The sequence below is a fragment of the Mustela nigripes genome, chromosome 6 (genome assembly GCF_022355385.1).
Source record: "Mustela nigripes isolate SB6536 chromosome 6, MUSNIG.SB6536, whole genome shotgun sequence".
NCBI lineage: Eukaryota > Metazoa > Chordata > Mammalia > Carnivora > Mustelidae > Mustela > Mustela nigripes.
The window spans coordinates 47,506,335-47,523,219 of NC_081562.1; the positions used below are offsets into that span (position 1 = coordinate 47,506,335).

Here is a 16,885-nt window from a genome sequence, read left to right on the forward strand (position 1 = left end):
CACGATCCCAGGGTCCTGAGATCGAGCCCCGCATCAGGCTCTCTGCTCAGCAGGGAGACTGCTTCCTCCTCTCCTCTCTCTCTCTCTGCCTGTCTCTCTGCCACCTACTTGTGATCTCTGTCTGTCAAATAAATAAAATCTTAAAAAAAGAAAGAAAGAAAGAAATCCTTCTACTGGATCTCTTGTTAACAACACTGATTTCCATCTAAGCACACAGCTATATTGCTATGTACCATTCTAAATTTACAGACTTAATGATCTGTTTAAAACAAAACAAAATCAAATTATATAGCACAAAGATTTGTTGTCATAACCAATTAGTCTAATGAGGTCTAGAATATATCAAGTAAATAAAAGATGCTAGCTGGCATATCAAAAAATCTATATATTCCTTGGCCAGATTCAAATACTTAGACCAATGCAAACAACAAACAAACTCATGAAATAAAGATGTACTTAAGAAAATAGGAGGTAAAAAAGTGCCAATTATTATGTGGGTGGGGTTTACATATCTTGACATTTACAAAGAAAAAGGGCAAGAATGTTATCAGTTGACAATTTTCATTTTCATTCTGTATTTTTTACTAAATTATTCATTAGGCTCAAGAGTATTTGAGGTACTTGATACACTCAATTAAAGAATACTGCTAAAAAAAAAGAGTACTGCTAATAATAGTATTAATTATAATCAAATCAAAGTCAGGGTTTAACAACTACACAAATGAGTATTTAAATTCATATCAATGAATTTAATTCTGAGTCAAGGACCACCAAAGGTAAAACCAAGAGTTCCTTAAGCAATTTTCAAGATTTAGAAATAGCCTAATAATCTCATATACTATCTGAAATATAGCTTTCTATGCTAACTAAAATAATTAAATTTCTTTTTGGAAGGCTGGAATTTAAACTCCATGTGGCAACACCAATTATCTCATAGTGATCAGAAGCCCCGGTTGTAGTGATAAAAATAGAAAACCTCATGAATTATTATGTAATATATGTATTTTATTTTGTGGCAAGACTTTTTTGGATTCTAACATCTGGAAATCAATGGAAATTGAGTATTTTAGGTTTTTCTTTTTTCTCTTTTTAAAGACTTTATTATTTATTTATTTGACAGAGAGATCACAAGTAGACAGGCAGACAGAGAGGAAGAAGCAGGCTCCCCGCTGAGCAGAGAGCCCGATGCAGGGGCTTGATCCCAGGACCCTGGGATCGTGACCTGAGCCGAAGGCAGAGGCTTTAAACCCACTGAGCCACCCAGGCACCCCACTTTTTTTTTTTTAACTGTTCTAAAAAAGCAAAATGTAAACTAAAAATACACACCAGATTCTAAATATTGACAAAACATTTATCAGGAAAAGGTTAATGTGTTCTGGGTGAGCACAGAAAGAACCTATGAATTACTAGCTCAACTGATGCTTCATGAAATAGCAATAACATGGATAAAGATGAATGCTCAGATCCCAAACTATGAAGGAAATTTCATAGGAGGAAGAGCATAGTTTATGTATGTCTGTGTTCTCCACTCCATCTTTCCCGTTAAGTTTTCATTTCACAATTTCCTCAGCAGTTACAACACTGTATGTGACTGCAGTCACATACACACATCCAATATAAAACAAAACAAATTACTGTAAGCCTAATTTTCACCTGGGTATGTGCTCTTATTTTTTATAGCTCTTATTTTTCTTTTAGCACAAAAGAAATACTTAAGTGCAAAATAAAACTAGGACCCAAGATGTGGAATAACCACAAAAACCCTACCCCCAAGCACAACCTGAAGACCACTCACGTGTACTCACTGAACTGACTAAATCAGATGACCTAAAAGGCATCGAACACTTCACAGTACGTATGAGGACACACTATATTTCAATCTATTCACATTTCAGGTACAAATCCTGGACTCTACCACTTAGTATCTGTCTCAGGAATGTTATTCAACTCCCTGAGGCCTCAGCTTCCTCATCCGTAAAATGGAAGTAAGGTTCATAATTCAGTAGAAACTCTTTTAACAGTCCTCTATTTTATCATCTTACAGAAATAATGCTCTCCAGTCCCTCCATAAATCACCCCCTGATGCCCACCGCAGGCTGACCACTTGCACCTAGTAGAGTCTTCTAAGCAGATCACTTTCTTAATGTGCCCCCACCCTTCTGCTCACCAAATGAGCTAGACACTTAACAAGAGCCAGCTGTTTCTGACAGATTCTGTCTCTGAAAATTGTGTTGAAAAATTCAAAAAGATTCAAAGGCTAATTAATTTTTAAAAAGTTAATATGGAATTATGTGTACATAAAACAGCTTTAAAAGTATAACCAAAAAATCATAAAACATAGAAAGATTTTACAGAACACATTGAAAATGCCTCAAATTCTCTCTTCTATAGGAAAGGGATACTGTTATGATATCCAATAGATAATGACTCCTGGGTGGAGATTAAGCCAAAAAGATGATCCAGATTTCTTTTCTTTTTAAGATTTATTTATTTACTTTGGAGAAAGAGAGTGCAAGTGGGGGCAGGGCCCAGAGGGAGAGGGAGAGAGAAGCTTAAGCAGACTCCACATTGAGTGCAAAGCACAAGGTTGGGCTTGATCTCAAGACCCCAAGATCACAACCTGAGTCAAAACTAAGAGTCAGATGCTTAACTGACTACACCACCCAGGCACTCCTAGACAATCCAGATTTCTAATCAAAGAACCCATTGACAAAGAAAAACACTGACGCTGTAGAGGGAAAGAAACGGTGAAGGAATGTAGTATATATTCAAGTTACAAATAATGTATCTTTTTTATAATTCCCTGCTAATCAAATTTCTCAATTATCTATTCCACATCACGTATGAGATCCTCCTATCTAGCTATCCCAAAAATTTAAGGGAAAATTGTGAAGACTAAATAAAGAACTTGCACAGTGCATGGCACTTAGTAACATTCAACTAAAAACTTGTTTTACTTTAAGGGTTTTGTTATTACCCTGAGGGTCTACTGCTCTAAGAATAACATTTCTGAAACATACAGAAAAGCAAAAAGTATACAACTTCCTTGTATTTTTATTTTTTTTATTCATGCACATTATACATGCCCCATACATTATTGGCCATATAACTTCTGCAGTGGTTGTCAAAAAAGGGAAGACATTTAATCCTAATGAATGCCCCAGATTATACAGAGTCCCTAGGATTATACTTAACCATAAGGATAAACATCAACGGTAATGCATTAACATGATTGCACGACCGTGCACCTAAAGCTGACAAGAACATAAGAAAAATGAATGAGGTGCCAGTGTATTACCATTGGAGGGAGCAGCCATTCTAGACGGGAAAGGTCAAGGATCCAGACTTAGGATAGTAATTAAGAGATAATGGCAGAGACCAAAGAGAACCAATGCAGAAACTGGCAATCATTTGGCAGGTAACAAACCTGCCAACTAAGGAGGTTACAGTTAAGGTAAAGACAAGGATCTAGTGATTCAACCTCTTGCTCGGAACTGTTGAACACTAACAGAGATATTTAAATGCTTTTCTAAATTACTTAAAAGTAAAATCACATTTTTAAAAGTTCATGTCATTATGACATTACAACCAATTTTCTTCTTCAAGGAAAAAAAAGTTACATAAAGAACTGCACTCTAAAATTAGAACAATGAAGTACCTTTTTCACCTTATTAATTGGGGCGGGGGGGGGGGCAAGGGAAGTAACACTAATATCCAATCTAAGAAGGATACGTAAAACAGTACTAGTAATACTATCCTCTTGAAAAGCAATTTGACCAAATGTTTCAAGACTAATAAACCCTCATATCCTTTGGCTCAATATCACACATCTGGGAATCTGCCCTAAGGAAATAACTAAAAATATGAAGAAATCTATATGCTCAAAGGTGTTTTCTGCAACATTTCTTGTAATAGTGAAAATTAAGTATGATGGTAACAGAAAATATTTAATATAACATTAAGTTAAAAAAAAACAAACAAGATTGAGCATATACTAAAATAGGATATAAAACATCATATGAACAAGGCTGTAAAAAAACTCCAAAATGATGACTATTAGAGTGGTGGTTTCAAAGTATGTTTTTTCCATTGTCTAACATTTCTGAAATGTTATTCTACTTTTAGAATTAAAATAAATTATATTTTTAAAATATGTACCTCAAAAGATTACATACTGTATTATTTCATTCACATAATATTCTCATAATGGCAAAACTAGTGTTGGGTAGGGTTGTGAATACACAGAGGTGATGCTAGGGAATTCTTTGGTGGTGATGAATAGTTCTGAATCTTGATTATGGTGGTTACACAAAACAATACATGGGATAAAACTGTACAGAACTACACACTTACACAGAAATGCAGGTTTTTAAAAATGGTGAGATCTGTGTATGGTTTATAGTCTAGTTAACACAAATGTACCAATATCAACTTCTTGGTTTTCATATTCTATGACAGCTACGTAAGATATCACCACTGGAGAAACCGAGTAAGAAGTATATAGGACACTATTGTTTTTGCAACTTCCTATGAGTCTCTACCTCAAAATAAAAGTGTTTTTTTTTTTTTAAATACATGTGCTTGTGAATATATTATGCTTTTTTTTTGAGGGTGTGGGAGATAAAGGAATGTAAAATGAGCCATGAGGGTGCCTGGGTGGCTCAGTGGGTTAAGCCGCTGCCTTCGGCTCAGGTCATGATCTCAGGGTCCTGGGATCGAGTCCCGCATCGGGCTCTCTGCTTGGCAGGGAGCCTGCTTCCTCCTCTCTCTCTCTCTCTGCCTGCCTCTCCATCTACTTGTGATTTCTCTCTGTCAAATAAATAAATAAAATCTTAAAAAAAAAAAAATGAGCCATGAAATACAGAATTTCCAAGACACTACTATATACTAACTATGCACAAAACCACGTATGAGGCAAATAGCAGTCTTTAGATTGAACCATAACTTACTTAGGTCAGGTTTAATAAAAGGCTTTAATAAAAGGCTTCAATTTAAATGAAAGTATCAGTCAATTTTCAGAATATGCTTAACTGAATAGTTCTGAATCTCAAACCCTATACTTATATATTCCATTAAGCAACAGCCCTCAGGATCCTCTCCCTTGCCAGAAAAGTTTCAACAGATAGAAATATGATTTTCTTACATATATTCAATTTAAATACATAAATGACTAATACAGACAAAGGATATAATAGTTCATGACCTCTAGTTTGTGCTACTTGACAGCAACCACATCCATCTTAACCCTCCGTCTTAACCTCAATGCCTAAAATGGTTCTTGATACCTGGGCTCGCAAGAACCATTTACGGACTCACCAACTCAGTGAATGAATCCATGTTCTAGCCAAGATTCAATGCCCAAGTCCCTCCAGCTTTAACCAAGAATGGGACATAGAAAGTAAGAGGTCAGAGAAAAAAAGGCATGAATTTAGCTAGGGACCAGCTTCTACCAATTCACCAGATCAAAAGAATACATTAACCAACACTTCACCCTAGTTTATCAGGATAAAAAGTGACCTTAGGAAAACCTTGAATCATTTCGTCCCATCACCTAAGTCTTAAAAGAATTGTTTAATAACTAGAAAAAGAATTGAACTAGTATCAGAAAGTCCACTTCACTAATCTTCATCATCTAATGTTTTCAAGAAAACCAAATTTTCTTTGCTATAGGCAAATACATCAAATTTTTGATCTAAAAAAACTTAGCTAGAGTTATACAAAGCATTAAAAACCCCTTCCACACAAGCTCTAAGCTCTCAATGATTATATGTACATAATTATATATGTGTAAATATAAACACAAAATACATAAATAACATGACTACAATAGAACTACCTTATAAAACACTCGTCAGGGGTGCCTGGGAGGCTCAGTGGGTTAAGCCTCTACCTTCGGCTCAGGTCATGATCCCAGGGTCCTGGGATCAAGCCCCACACATTGGGCTATCTGCTCAGTGGGGAGCCTGCTTCCCCCCCTCTCTCTGCCTGCTTCTCTGCCTACTTGTGATCTGTCTGTCAAATAAATAAATAAAATCTTTAAAAAAATAATAAAATAAAACACTTGTCAGACAGCAATTCATGTCTATGTTGTTAGGTTTTTAAAACGATTTTATTAGTTTATTTGGGAGAGAGAGAGGGAGAGAGCACAAACAGGGGTAGAGGCAAGTGGAGGGAGAGGGAGAAACAGGTTCCCCATGGAGCAGGGAGCCTGACCTGGGGCTTGATCTGAGAAACCTGAGATCATGACCTGGGCTGAAGGCAGAAGCTTAGCTGACAGAGCCACCCAGGAACCCCGATGATAATTATTTATTCATTCAAAAGTCTAAGGTACTGACAGTGTAACAGTGAACAAGTCACAGACAAGACCCTGAGATTACAGTCTATCTAGTAACCTAAAAGGCAAGCATAACTAGTAAAAAGAATCTTATGAAAACCAGGGTTTAAATTCCAATGCTACCTCTTATTAGCTATGTCTCTGAGTCTTTATTTCCAGGACTTTAAAATAAAATCATAAAATATAAAAATGCTTAGCAATCTAGAAGGCCCTATACAAATGTAAGGTATATTACTATACTTAAGTTTTTCATCAAGAAAAAATAAAAAACACTAGGATACTTCCCTACAAGTTATTTACTACTTGTAAGGGGGAAAAAGTAACTATACAGTAAATAAACCAGATAAGACCTTCAGCAAAATTTAAGAAAACAGGATACTAACCTCCAGGGGTTTATTTGTAAGCTCTAATCTATACAATTTTAAAGTGCTATTAAAAATCACTCTGCAGAGACACCTGGTTGGCTCAGTGGTTTAAAGCCTCTGCCTTCAGCTCAGGTCATGATTCCAGGGTCCAGGGATTGAGCCCCAAATCGGGCTCTCTGCTCCGCGGGGAGCCTGCTTCCTCTACTTTCTCTGCCTGTTTCTCTGCCTACTTGTGATCTCTGGCAAATAAATGAATTAAAATCTTTAAAAAAAAAAATCACTCTGCAAAATTAATACAGCAAAACAAACAGCAGAATCATATCTACAAAGACTTCAAATATTGGAATTATCAGAGACCATGTATAAAATAAGTATATTTAATAGGTTTTTAAGAAATAAAAGATAGCTTGACAACATGACCAAGAAAAAGTATAAGACTACCAAAAATTAGTAAGGATAAAGCAGTTGTAAAAAGAACTACATGAAACTTCTAAAAATGAAAAAGGTATAGTAAATAAAACTTTTATTTTTTTTGAAGATTTTATTTATTTATTTGACAGAGAGACAGAAAGAGAGGGAACACAAGCAGGGGGAGTGGGAGAGGGAGAAGCAGGCTCCCCACTGAGCAGGGAACCAGATGTGGGGCTTAATCCCAGGACCCTGGGATCATGACCTGAGCCCAAGGCAGACGCTTAATGACTGAGATACCCAGGCGCCCCTAGTAACATGCTACAGCATGGATGAACCTTGAAGACATTATGGTAAGTGAAATAAGCCAGACACACAGAAGGACAAATAGTGTATAATCCACTTATATGAGGTACCTAGAATAGTTAAATTCATAGAAAAAGAATGTAACATAGTTCTTGCCAGGGGCTGGGTGGAGGAGACAATGGGAAATTATTGTTTAATGGGCAGATTTCAGTTCCTGATGATAAAAAAAAGTTCTGGGGATGGACAGAGGTGACAGTGAATGTACTTAACATCACTGAACACTTTCAGATTTAAAGTGGTAAATTCTCCTTATGCATATTTTACTATAAAAAAGAACATAATACTTAAAGTGAAAAAATTTTTAATTCAATAAACTAGCTGAACACAAATGAAGCAAGAATTAAATAACTGGAAGAAAGGATCTAATTATCCAGAACACAACACAGAAAGACAAAGAAATGGAAAATAGCAAAGACAGGTTAAGAGGCGTGGAGGCTAGAGTAAGAAGACCAACTTCAAATACAAGTGAGGAGAAAATGGCCAAAATTTCTCCAAAATGGTTGAAGACACCAATCGTCAGATTCCATGGCCTAGTGAATTCCAAGCTTGATAAATAAAGAAAAATCAACGTCTAGACATATCAAGATGAACATGTGGAAAACAGATTCGAAATATTCTAAATATAATTTAATAAAAGAATGACAATTAGATGGATTACAGAGTTTTCAACAGCAATAAAAGCCAGAAGAGAATGGAATAAGATCTATAATGAACAAAGAAAAATAACTGCTAACATAGGATGCATACTCAGAAAACCCATCTTCAGGAATGAGATGTAGATAAAGACATTTTCAAACAAACTAAGCATTTTCCAACAACAGACCCTCACTGAAGAAAGTTCTAAGAGATACATTTCAGGCAGAGAGAAAATGATCTTAGACCCCAAACAAGAGGTCTGAGATGCAAATGAAAATGATTAGCAAAGATACTTGTAAAGCAGAGGCAAATTAAAGGAACAGTGTTTAAAAAAGTAATCATATCTAATTTGTTGGGAGTCAGGGAAGACTAAAATAAAGGAAAACTACATTAAGTTTAACTTCCAAACTGGAAGAGAGAGGGAAATGAAATTTTCTTTAATTCATGAAAATTAAAAGGAAAAAGGAATGATTAACACAAAATTTAGATGGCGGTTTCTTAGGAAGCAGGTCAGAGAACACAAGTGGTAAGGAGTATAAATTGACTTCAGAGATACAGTCAATGCAATTTATTTTACAATTGTTTAAGTTGTATATTCAGTATACTGTATGCTTTTGTAACAAAAGTAAAGTTTTTAAATCAACACAAAAGAAAAAAATCAAGACTAGTGATCACTCTCTAAAAATCTAGAATACTTCACAAACCTTGGTCTTAAAAATTGAAACAACAGGGGCGCCTCAGTGGGATGATCTGTTAAACTTCCAACTGGGTTTGGGTCAGGGAGGGGAGATCAAGCCTGTGTGCACCTGCACAAGCGTGGAGTCTGCTTAGAGTTTCTCTCTCCCTCTCCCCTTGTCCCTCCCCCCAACATGTGCACGCCAGCTCCAACGCGCCCTCTCTTTCTCTCTCTCTCTCTCAAATAAGTAAATAAATCTTTCAAAAAAACTGAAACAATAAAAATTTTATTTCATTTAAGAAATACTTATCGAGGGCCTAATTTTGCCTATAAATGAGCTGAGGGATGACATGAAGATTTCTAACATCCCTTCTCCGTGTCTTCCTAACCCTTGAGAGCAACACTATCTAATACAGTAGTCACTGGCCGCCAAGTGCGGCTATTCACATTGAAATCAATTAAAATCAAACAAAATTTCAAATTTAGTTCCTCTGTAACACCAGACACATTTTAGTGCTCAGTAGCCATATGAGGGCCACTAGACCGAACAGCAAAGATACAGAACACTTCCATCATTACAGAAAGTTCAATTAGACACTGATGCTATATTTTTAACATGTGAAATATACTGATAATTGAATAATCTTAAATGTAAAAGAACATCTTAAAATTGATTAAATCTCCTCTTAAAGGCATTTTATTTCTATGAAACTACAGCTCCTTGATTAGTATTCAAAACAGTTTGCTCTCTGTTAAAAACATATAAAAGTGTCAATAATTGTCCACCATCCCCACAGAAACCAACAGAACACAGCATTTTTTTAAAAAAATGAGTCAAAATGAAGCAGTTAAGCACAGTGCCACTAAACTGCCATGCAAGCCATGTCCTAGAGATATGAAAAATCCATAGGATGAACATACGGCCCTTGGGGGCACTAATTTTAGTTGACTTTAAGACACTGTTTACATATACATAAAATACCAAAACATGAAATTCATGTGAATTTTTAAAAATAAAACTCTACAGGAATCATGAAATTTTCTACTTATAGCAGGACACTTCGGGCTACCTCTCCAGACTTCTGAGCATACCATTCATTTCTGCCAATAGGAATACTTTGGAGGAAAAATCTAAGCATTGTTAGAATAAATGTATTCCATATGATCTTTTATTTAGAATGAACAGTAATATTCAACAAAACTCTATAAAACAATAACATCCTTAATATCGAAAGAAGCAAAACTCCAGTCTCCTTTAAAATTAAAAGACAGAGGGCCAAAGCTATTTCAGCCTAATCTGAAATTTTGCTTTAGGCATTCTAACATATTCAGTATTTCTACAGCACTCCCAATTTTTAAAGTTACTTAACCAAAACACTAAAAGGAAACAAATGTTAAACCTTAATTTAACATTTAGGCTAGATCTGCACCTTAAATTTTCTGCACCCCCCCCACCCCCATGCTGCTAAGTGAAGAAGGGAGTCAAAACGCTCCTCATCTAGACAACTGAATGCAATTTCAATAGCGCTTATGCTAATAATTGGTTTGTGTCCCCAGGAGGACTTCTGTGGCTCCACTTACATAACCCATTATGCAAAGTGCTGAACCATTCTTTCTCTAGAAAGCATTCTGAATACTGATATTTGTACAAGGTTTACTTGCTTTATTAAATAAAAAAACTTTTCTTGATCTAGCTTCAAAGATCTTCCCCGCAAAAGAGGTGAAAAGGAAAGCCAATTTCTAATATTTCATTATATCAAAGGCCAGTTATTTATCTTGTTGACTAATCAACAGAGTAATGACTTACAGCAGCAACCCCAGGCAGCACCCCCCCCAGTTCACCGGTTTCCTCTTGGGACTCTGGTTGAGAAATACAGCCCTAAATAATCTGAAGTAACTTGTATGAACTGAAAACAATCTGAACTGCTCCTTGAAAGTCTTAATGTAAAACTCGACAACATTAAACTAATTCAGCAGTGAGTGATGAGAATCAAAATACAGTCCCTATAGGGTAAAAGAACAGTAGAATGTACCCCCAAACCTAACTTGACTATGTATAATATACTGGATGAGTAATCTCCCCCAATTCCCTGGCTCCGTTTAAGCCAAGATTTTCAGATTTCGCAGAACCATCATCTTAAGAACAAAACTGGAAGACCAGCGTAGAGCTGCCAACTTTTATTTTGCCAAGAACATTTAAAAAGAAAATAACTACCAATTACCACCACCGTTATTTCATAAAAGAATTAATATGCTTACATCAAAAATGGTAAAAGATAATTTTAGGGGAAAAAATTATCTTTTAAATTCAACAGATTTAGCTTCATGAAAAGTGAATCCATTCTCATTTCAGACAAGTGAGAAAAAACTCTGTCATGGACTGACACCTCTCCACAGTCCAGAACTGGGGAACCACAGGTGTAAGCAGCTAACTCCCACTTGGAAAAAGAAAACAACAGTAGGACAAGCCCAAACCAAATATTAACCTCTTCAATAATGAGGAAGTAGAAGCTCCGAGAGGTTTAGGGACTCTCCCAACATTGTATACTGAGAAATCTGACACAGGTCTGTCTAATTCCCAAGTCAGAATTACTAACCATTATGCTAAGTTTCCTCTAATATTCTTTCAGTGGTATAAAGATCCATCCTAAGCCAGTCACCTTTGTGACCAATGACAACTGAAGAATTTCCAAGACAGCTGGCTAGATGTGTACTTCCCTGGCCATCACTCAGAGACCGAAGCTAAATGGAACTCCTGACCTTTGCCTCATTAATACCAGGCTCACTGCAACTAAGCCAACCAGCCCAGACAAAGCAGACACAACACCCCTGCCTCCAACGGGACTGACGCAGGACTCAGGACATTCCCAAGAGCCTCTGATATAGTAAAAAACATATTTCTCAAAAAAAAAAAGGAATGTGTTAATCCTCAAGAAGGAAATAAACATTTCCCTGGAAATGCAGTCTAAAAATAATAACCTTGCCCTCCAGAAGTTATAAATCTGAGCATCATTCTACAAACTATTACAATCTTTTACATATTAACACACCAGTTCCCCATATTTAAATATCAAACAGAAAACTACATGTAATTTCATAAGTCTATAGTCCTTAGTTTCCAAATAAAAATACATAATTTTTATATATGTATCATTACATTATGGACAAAAGTATCTTACCATTCCATCCCTCTAGGATAATCAGGACATGAAAGACAAAACTACCTGTGTTGATCAGTACTTATAAAAGAGAGTTGGGAGAAAAATATGTAATTAAATACCATTTTCCAGGGCACCTGGGTGGCTCAGTGGGTTAAGCCTGGGCCTTCGGCTCAGGTCATGATCTCAGGCTCAGGTCATGATCTCAGGGTCTCGGGATCAAGCCCCTGCAGCAGACTCTCTGCTCAGCAGGGAGCCTACTTTCCCCACTCTCTGGCACCTCTCTGCCTGCTTATGATCTCTCTGTCAAATAAGTAAATAAAAATCTTTAAAAAAAAAAATAAATAAATACAATTTTCCAGGAAAGGCACTACTAGCAGCCAGTAGAAATAGGAGGGACAAAAATTGTATTTGAATATTCAAAGGCCTTTGATATTGAAACCAAAATTGAAAGTCACAAATATGAATAAACAGAATACCTGTCAGAGATCTGCATCCAAATCCTCACATATCACTTGCCAACAAATGCCCAAAAGAAATGACCAAACAGCTCTTAAGTAACTAAAGCCTAACACTCTGGAACAAGTGAGTCTGAAAGAGTTCATCCTCCATGAAATGGGGTAACGATAGCATTATTTTATTTCCCAATTGGATTTTCCCATGATCAGATTCTTTGTACTCCATCTGAATCTGCAACGAGATGGAGCAGAATACAGTACAGACTATCTTTTCCTTCTGTTTTAAACAGATGCCATCTAAAATAAAGGCTCATTTTTTTTCTTTCCTTGTAAACTCCCTCTCAGCTCTTTCATCTCTTTATACAGACTCAACTAGTACATCTATTTGTATTATTCTCTACACTCATGTTTAATATATGCCCAGCACTGACCTCTCTCATGAACTACAAACCCACATTTCCAAAAGCCTCTGGGCAATTCTAATGTTTTGCAAGTATAAAAAAAAACTCAACATATTCAAAACTTATCTTATTATGCACCTCTTTGCCTATATTTGTACTAAGAGTACCACCATCCACGTCACATACATTTAAAATGAATGTAATTTGCAACTTCCAGTTTCTCCAAACTTTCCCCAACAAGCCCTCCTCCACCCACCCCATCTCAATGCCACTGTCCTCACCCAGTATGGATATTATATTGAAAGCTGGCTTTCTACCTCAAACCATTTCACATACTACACTATTAGACCTAGTAGTTTCTCAATACCTCCTAAATGCTGAACTCTTAAATACAGCATTTAAACATGCTCCTCAACCCAGACCCACTTAGAATTTCAAACCTCATCTCTTATTTCCAAAAATGAACCCTATATTCTAAGCAAGCCATCCACTAAATTTTCTGGGTATACAATGAACTTTCCCACCTCCACCCTTGTGCTTACATCACTCCCTTTATTTGAAAAGCCTTCCTCCACCTACTCCCGACCCCTAAAATTCTTATTTTAGAAAAGTCTTACCCTCTGCAATGTGAAACTCAGGCTGTCAGTTCACTGAGACGTAGCATGATATAATGGAAATGCATGGGCTTTGGCACCAAGCAGACCTGGATTCACACTGAGGCTCAGCTACTTAATACACTGGAGCACTGCCCTCCTTGTTAATTAAGAAAGATGTTTTTATGTTGTTATGAAGCTTGGGAAATGTATGGAAAGCAACTAGCACAGAGCACGATGCTAAGTGCTCAATAGCTTCAGAGTACTTCTTTACCTCCACCACTTTCCACTTTTTAGCTGATTAGTCCATTAAAAATGAACCCATTTTCCTTTCATACAGCTCCAAACTTTAGGTCAAGCTCCTCACACAGTATTTACATTTTTATGTAAATATCTTACATCCCCTTCTAGATTTCAAATTCCTGAAAACCAAATACTTACTCTTTGTTCCCTATAATGCCTTTTCCGTGTTTTGCATGAACCACACAACACCCACCTATGATTAGAAAAAATCTGTAATATGTTTAAGCAATACAATTTACCTCTTCATGATTTCTGACATACCTTAGAAAATTATTGCCAAAACATGAATTTTAAAGGTTATGGCTGTATATTTGTTCCTACATCGTTGCCCAACATCGCTTGATGCCTAACATAGCAAAAATTCAGTACCCACAGGGGTGCCTGGGTGGCTCAGTGGGTTAAAGCCTCTGCCTTCGGCTCAGGTCAGGATCCCAGGGTCCTGGGATCGAACCCGCATTGGGCTCTCTGCTCCGTAGGGCTCTCTGGGCTCTCTGCTTCCTCCTCTCTCTCTGCCTGCCTCTCTACTTGTGATCTCTGTCAAATAAATAAAATATTTAAAAAAAAAAAAATTCAGTACCCATTGACTTGAATAATACAATAAAATTTACAATGCAAATATTCATATTCATTTATTTATTTATTTAATATTTATTGAATGGACTTGAACATAACAAAATTTACAGTACCTAAAGGTATGTGAAATTCCCTGATCACCTCTTTACAATTCTTCAAATATTTCCCTTCAAAACACATTATCTATCATACTCTCACTGTGGATCCATAATCATATCTAACTTGACCCCTTTTGCACATTTTCTCGATTCCAAAATTCCAACCATAAGCTCTAAACAATCAAGTACTTCCAAAGGCTAAGAATCTACAATTTCTATCTAAATCTAAAACTTGGGCAACTAATCTTCCCTCCACAACTTCTTCCAGGGACTTCCAGGGACTTCAAAAATCAACCACCCTTTGACCACAATCAATAAAGGAATAAAAGAAACAATTTTTTAAAAAGTCATCCACACTTTGCCTGCTGAAAATCAACAACACTGAAATACATTTTCTTTTGCACAGGAGAGCTCACTGAACTTACCACTTCAGTCTATTTTCCCTATTACCTCCCCTTCCAGTAGTGGGAGGAGAGAGAATGAGGTAAGTACCTAAAAAACTACAGTATAAGTCCTAATAGAAGCACAAGATGAGAAACGCAGTTAAGTGTCATGATTCACAAAGGTGGTTTGTGTATACTTTACACTGCAAAAACAAAAACAATGCAGACAGTCACAACCACACTCTCTTGTGATCCTAATTTAAAAATCACTATTAAATGCGGAAAACCCTTATCGCCTACAAACCTTCCAGCAGTTCACCACCTGAAATCTGTTCACTAAAAAAACTACCTACATCACTTTCTCCTCTAAACATTCTCAACTTATCCGAGGTAAATACCCCAAAATATAGGTTAAAACACACGCACACTCATCACCTCTGTCTACCTATGTGAACCTCTGCATTGCAGCACAACTCTTAACAGTATAGGGGACCTCTGAGGAGTTACTGACAAAAATGTTTTTTTAGAAGTTAAGGAAAATGACAGATCCAAATATGAAAGTATACAAACTTCGGGGAAGAGGGTGTGCAAGTAATTCTCCAACTCTCTGTAACCAGTTCGTGCAATAGCCGCAGACTAAACTCGCCATGCCACCAGAATAAGGAGTGCATATTAGAGAATAGCATCCTTTTATTAAGCCTGCAGGAAAATAAGGGAACTTTTCTTAACTACTGATTTTCCCCAAGCAAGCTGTTTTCCTAAATGACTTCGGCAACAGCTCGAGCAAGCTTTCCAGCGAGTAAAAGACCATGGGAGGCACGCTGGTGCCACACTGACCTACGTATTCAGAACCGGTGCCGGGCGCAGTCCAAATCGATCCCAGGGCAACCCCGTGGCGGGTCTGGATGTTTGCAAAAGATCCCCGGCATCTACGCATGCATGGCCCGGCCCAGAGACTGAGGAGACGACACCCCTGGGACCCGGGCTAGTTACCGACCCCAGGACAGACCCGGGGGACCCCAAAGTCGAGAACCGGAGCCCAAGATTGAGTCTGGTGTCCAGATTCCCGGCCCCAGGTCGCCAGAGGAAACCAAATCGGAGAGGCAACGCGGAAGACTTGGGGGAGCAGAAATGAGGAGGATCGGTGGACCGAGGCCCGGCCCATCCCCACTCTCAAGTCCCAACGGCTACAACAACTCCAGGAACCCCCTCTCCGGCTCCGCCCCGCCCACCCCAAGGCCCCGCCGCCCGCTCCTTCCCGCCGGGCGGACTCGGCGGGGACCTCTGCGGTAGACAAGCCCCATCCCCGGATCCCGACAGCCGAGCCCGCAGCATAGAGCGGGCGGCAGGGGCCCGAGAGCACAAGTCCTGACGCGGCCCGCGGCCGTCCGGCGGCTCGCCCTCGGCCACTCACCGGCGGCCCGGGCGCTGGGAGGAGGCAGGCACGGGTCGGCAGCCGCGGACCCCCGGGCTCCAACCCAGGCAGGAGTTCCTACTCGAAGCCGATCGAGGCTCAGCAGCTGTGCCTACAAGGCCTCTCTCCGGCCCGAACCTTGGAAAAGCACTTCCGGGGAAGCGGGGGAGGGAAGCGTTTTGGCACCGGAACTGCTCGCGGGCTGGAGCTGCCAGGGCCTCCCAGGCGGGGCGAGGCGGGGCGAGGCGGGGCGAGGCGGGGCGGGGCGGGGCGCGGCGGGGCGGGGCGGGGCGCGGCGGGGCGGGGCCTCTCCCGCTGAGCTCCGTAAAGCCGCCCTCAGAGTCGTCACTAACCCTTTCTGCCCCGAGGCCCCTCGGATCTCCGAGGGGGCGGCTGCGTGCCTGACTGCTCTTCCAGTTAGTCCACTCCAGCCACCTAATTTTCCGGACCACGAAACAGAGGATAGGAGAATTTTGGTGCACGGGTCCGCTGTATACAGCCGGCCTCCCGACTTTCCAGTATTCTCTCCACTCCGGTCGGCCTCCTTTAAGAATAGTGATAGTTGGGCGCCTGGTTGGCTCAGTGGGTTAAGCCGCTGCCTTCGGCTCAGGTCATGATCTCAGGGTCCTGGGATCGAGTCCCGCATTGGGTTCTCTGCTGGCAGGGAGTCTGCTTCCTTCTCTCTCTCTCTCTCTCTGCCTGCCTCTCTGCCTACTTGT

General features: G+C 39.0%; 1 protein-coding gene across 3 annotated transcripts in view; it reads right to left on the minus strand.

Annotated features, from left to right (window-relative positions):
* Window positions 1–16,257, minus strand: part of FRS2 (fibroblast growth factor receptor substrate 2) — a 116,687-nt gene extending 100,430 nt beyond the window's left edge. For all 3 annotated transcript variants that reach the window (XM_059402484.1, XM_059402482.1, XM_059402483.1), the window contains exon 1: window positions 16,167–16,257. The gene's annotated coding sequence lies outside the window, so the exon portion shown is untranslated. The remainder of the gene's footprint in view (window positions 1–16,166) is intronic.
* Window positions 16,258–16,885: the final 628 nt, after the last annotated feature.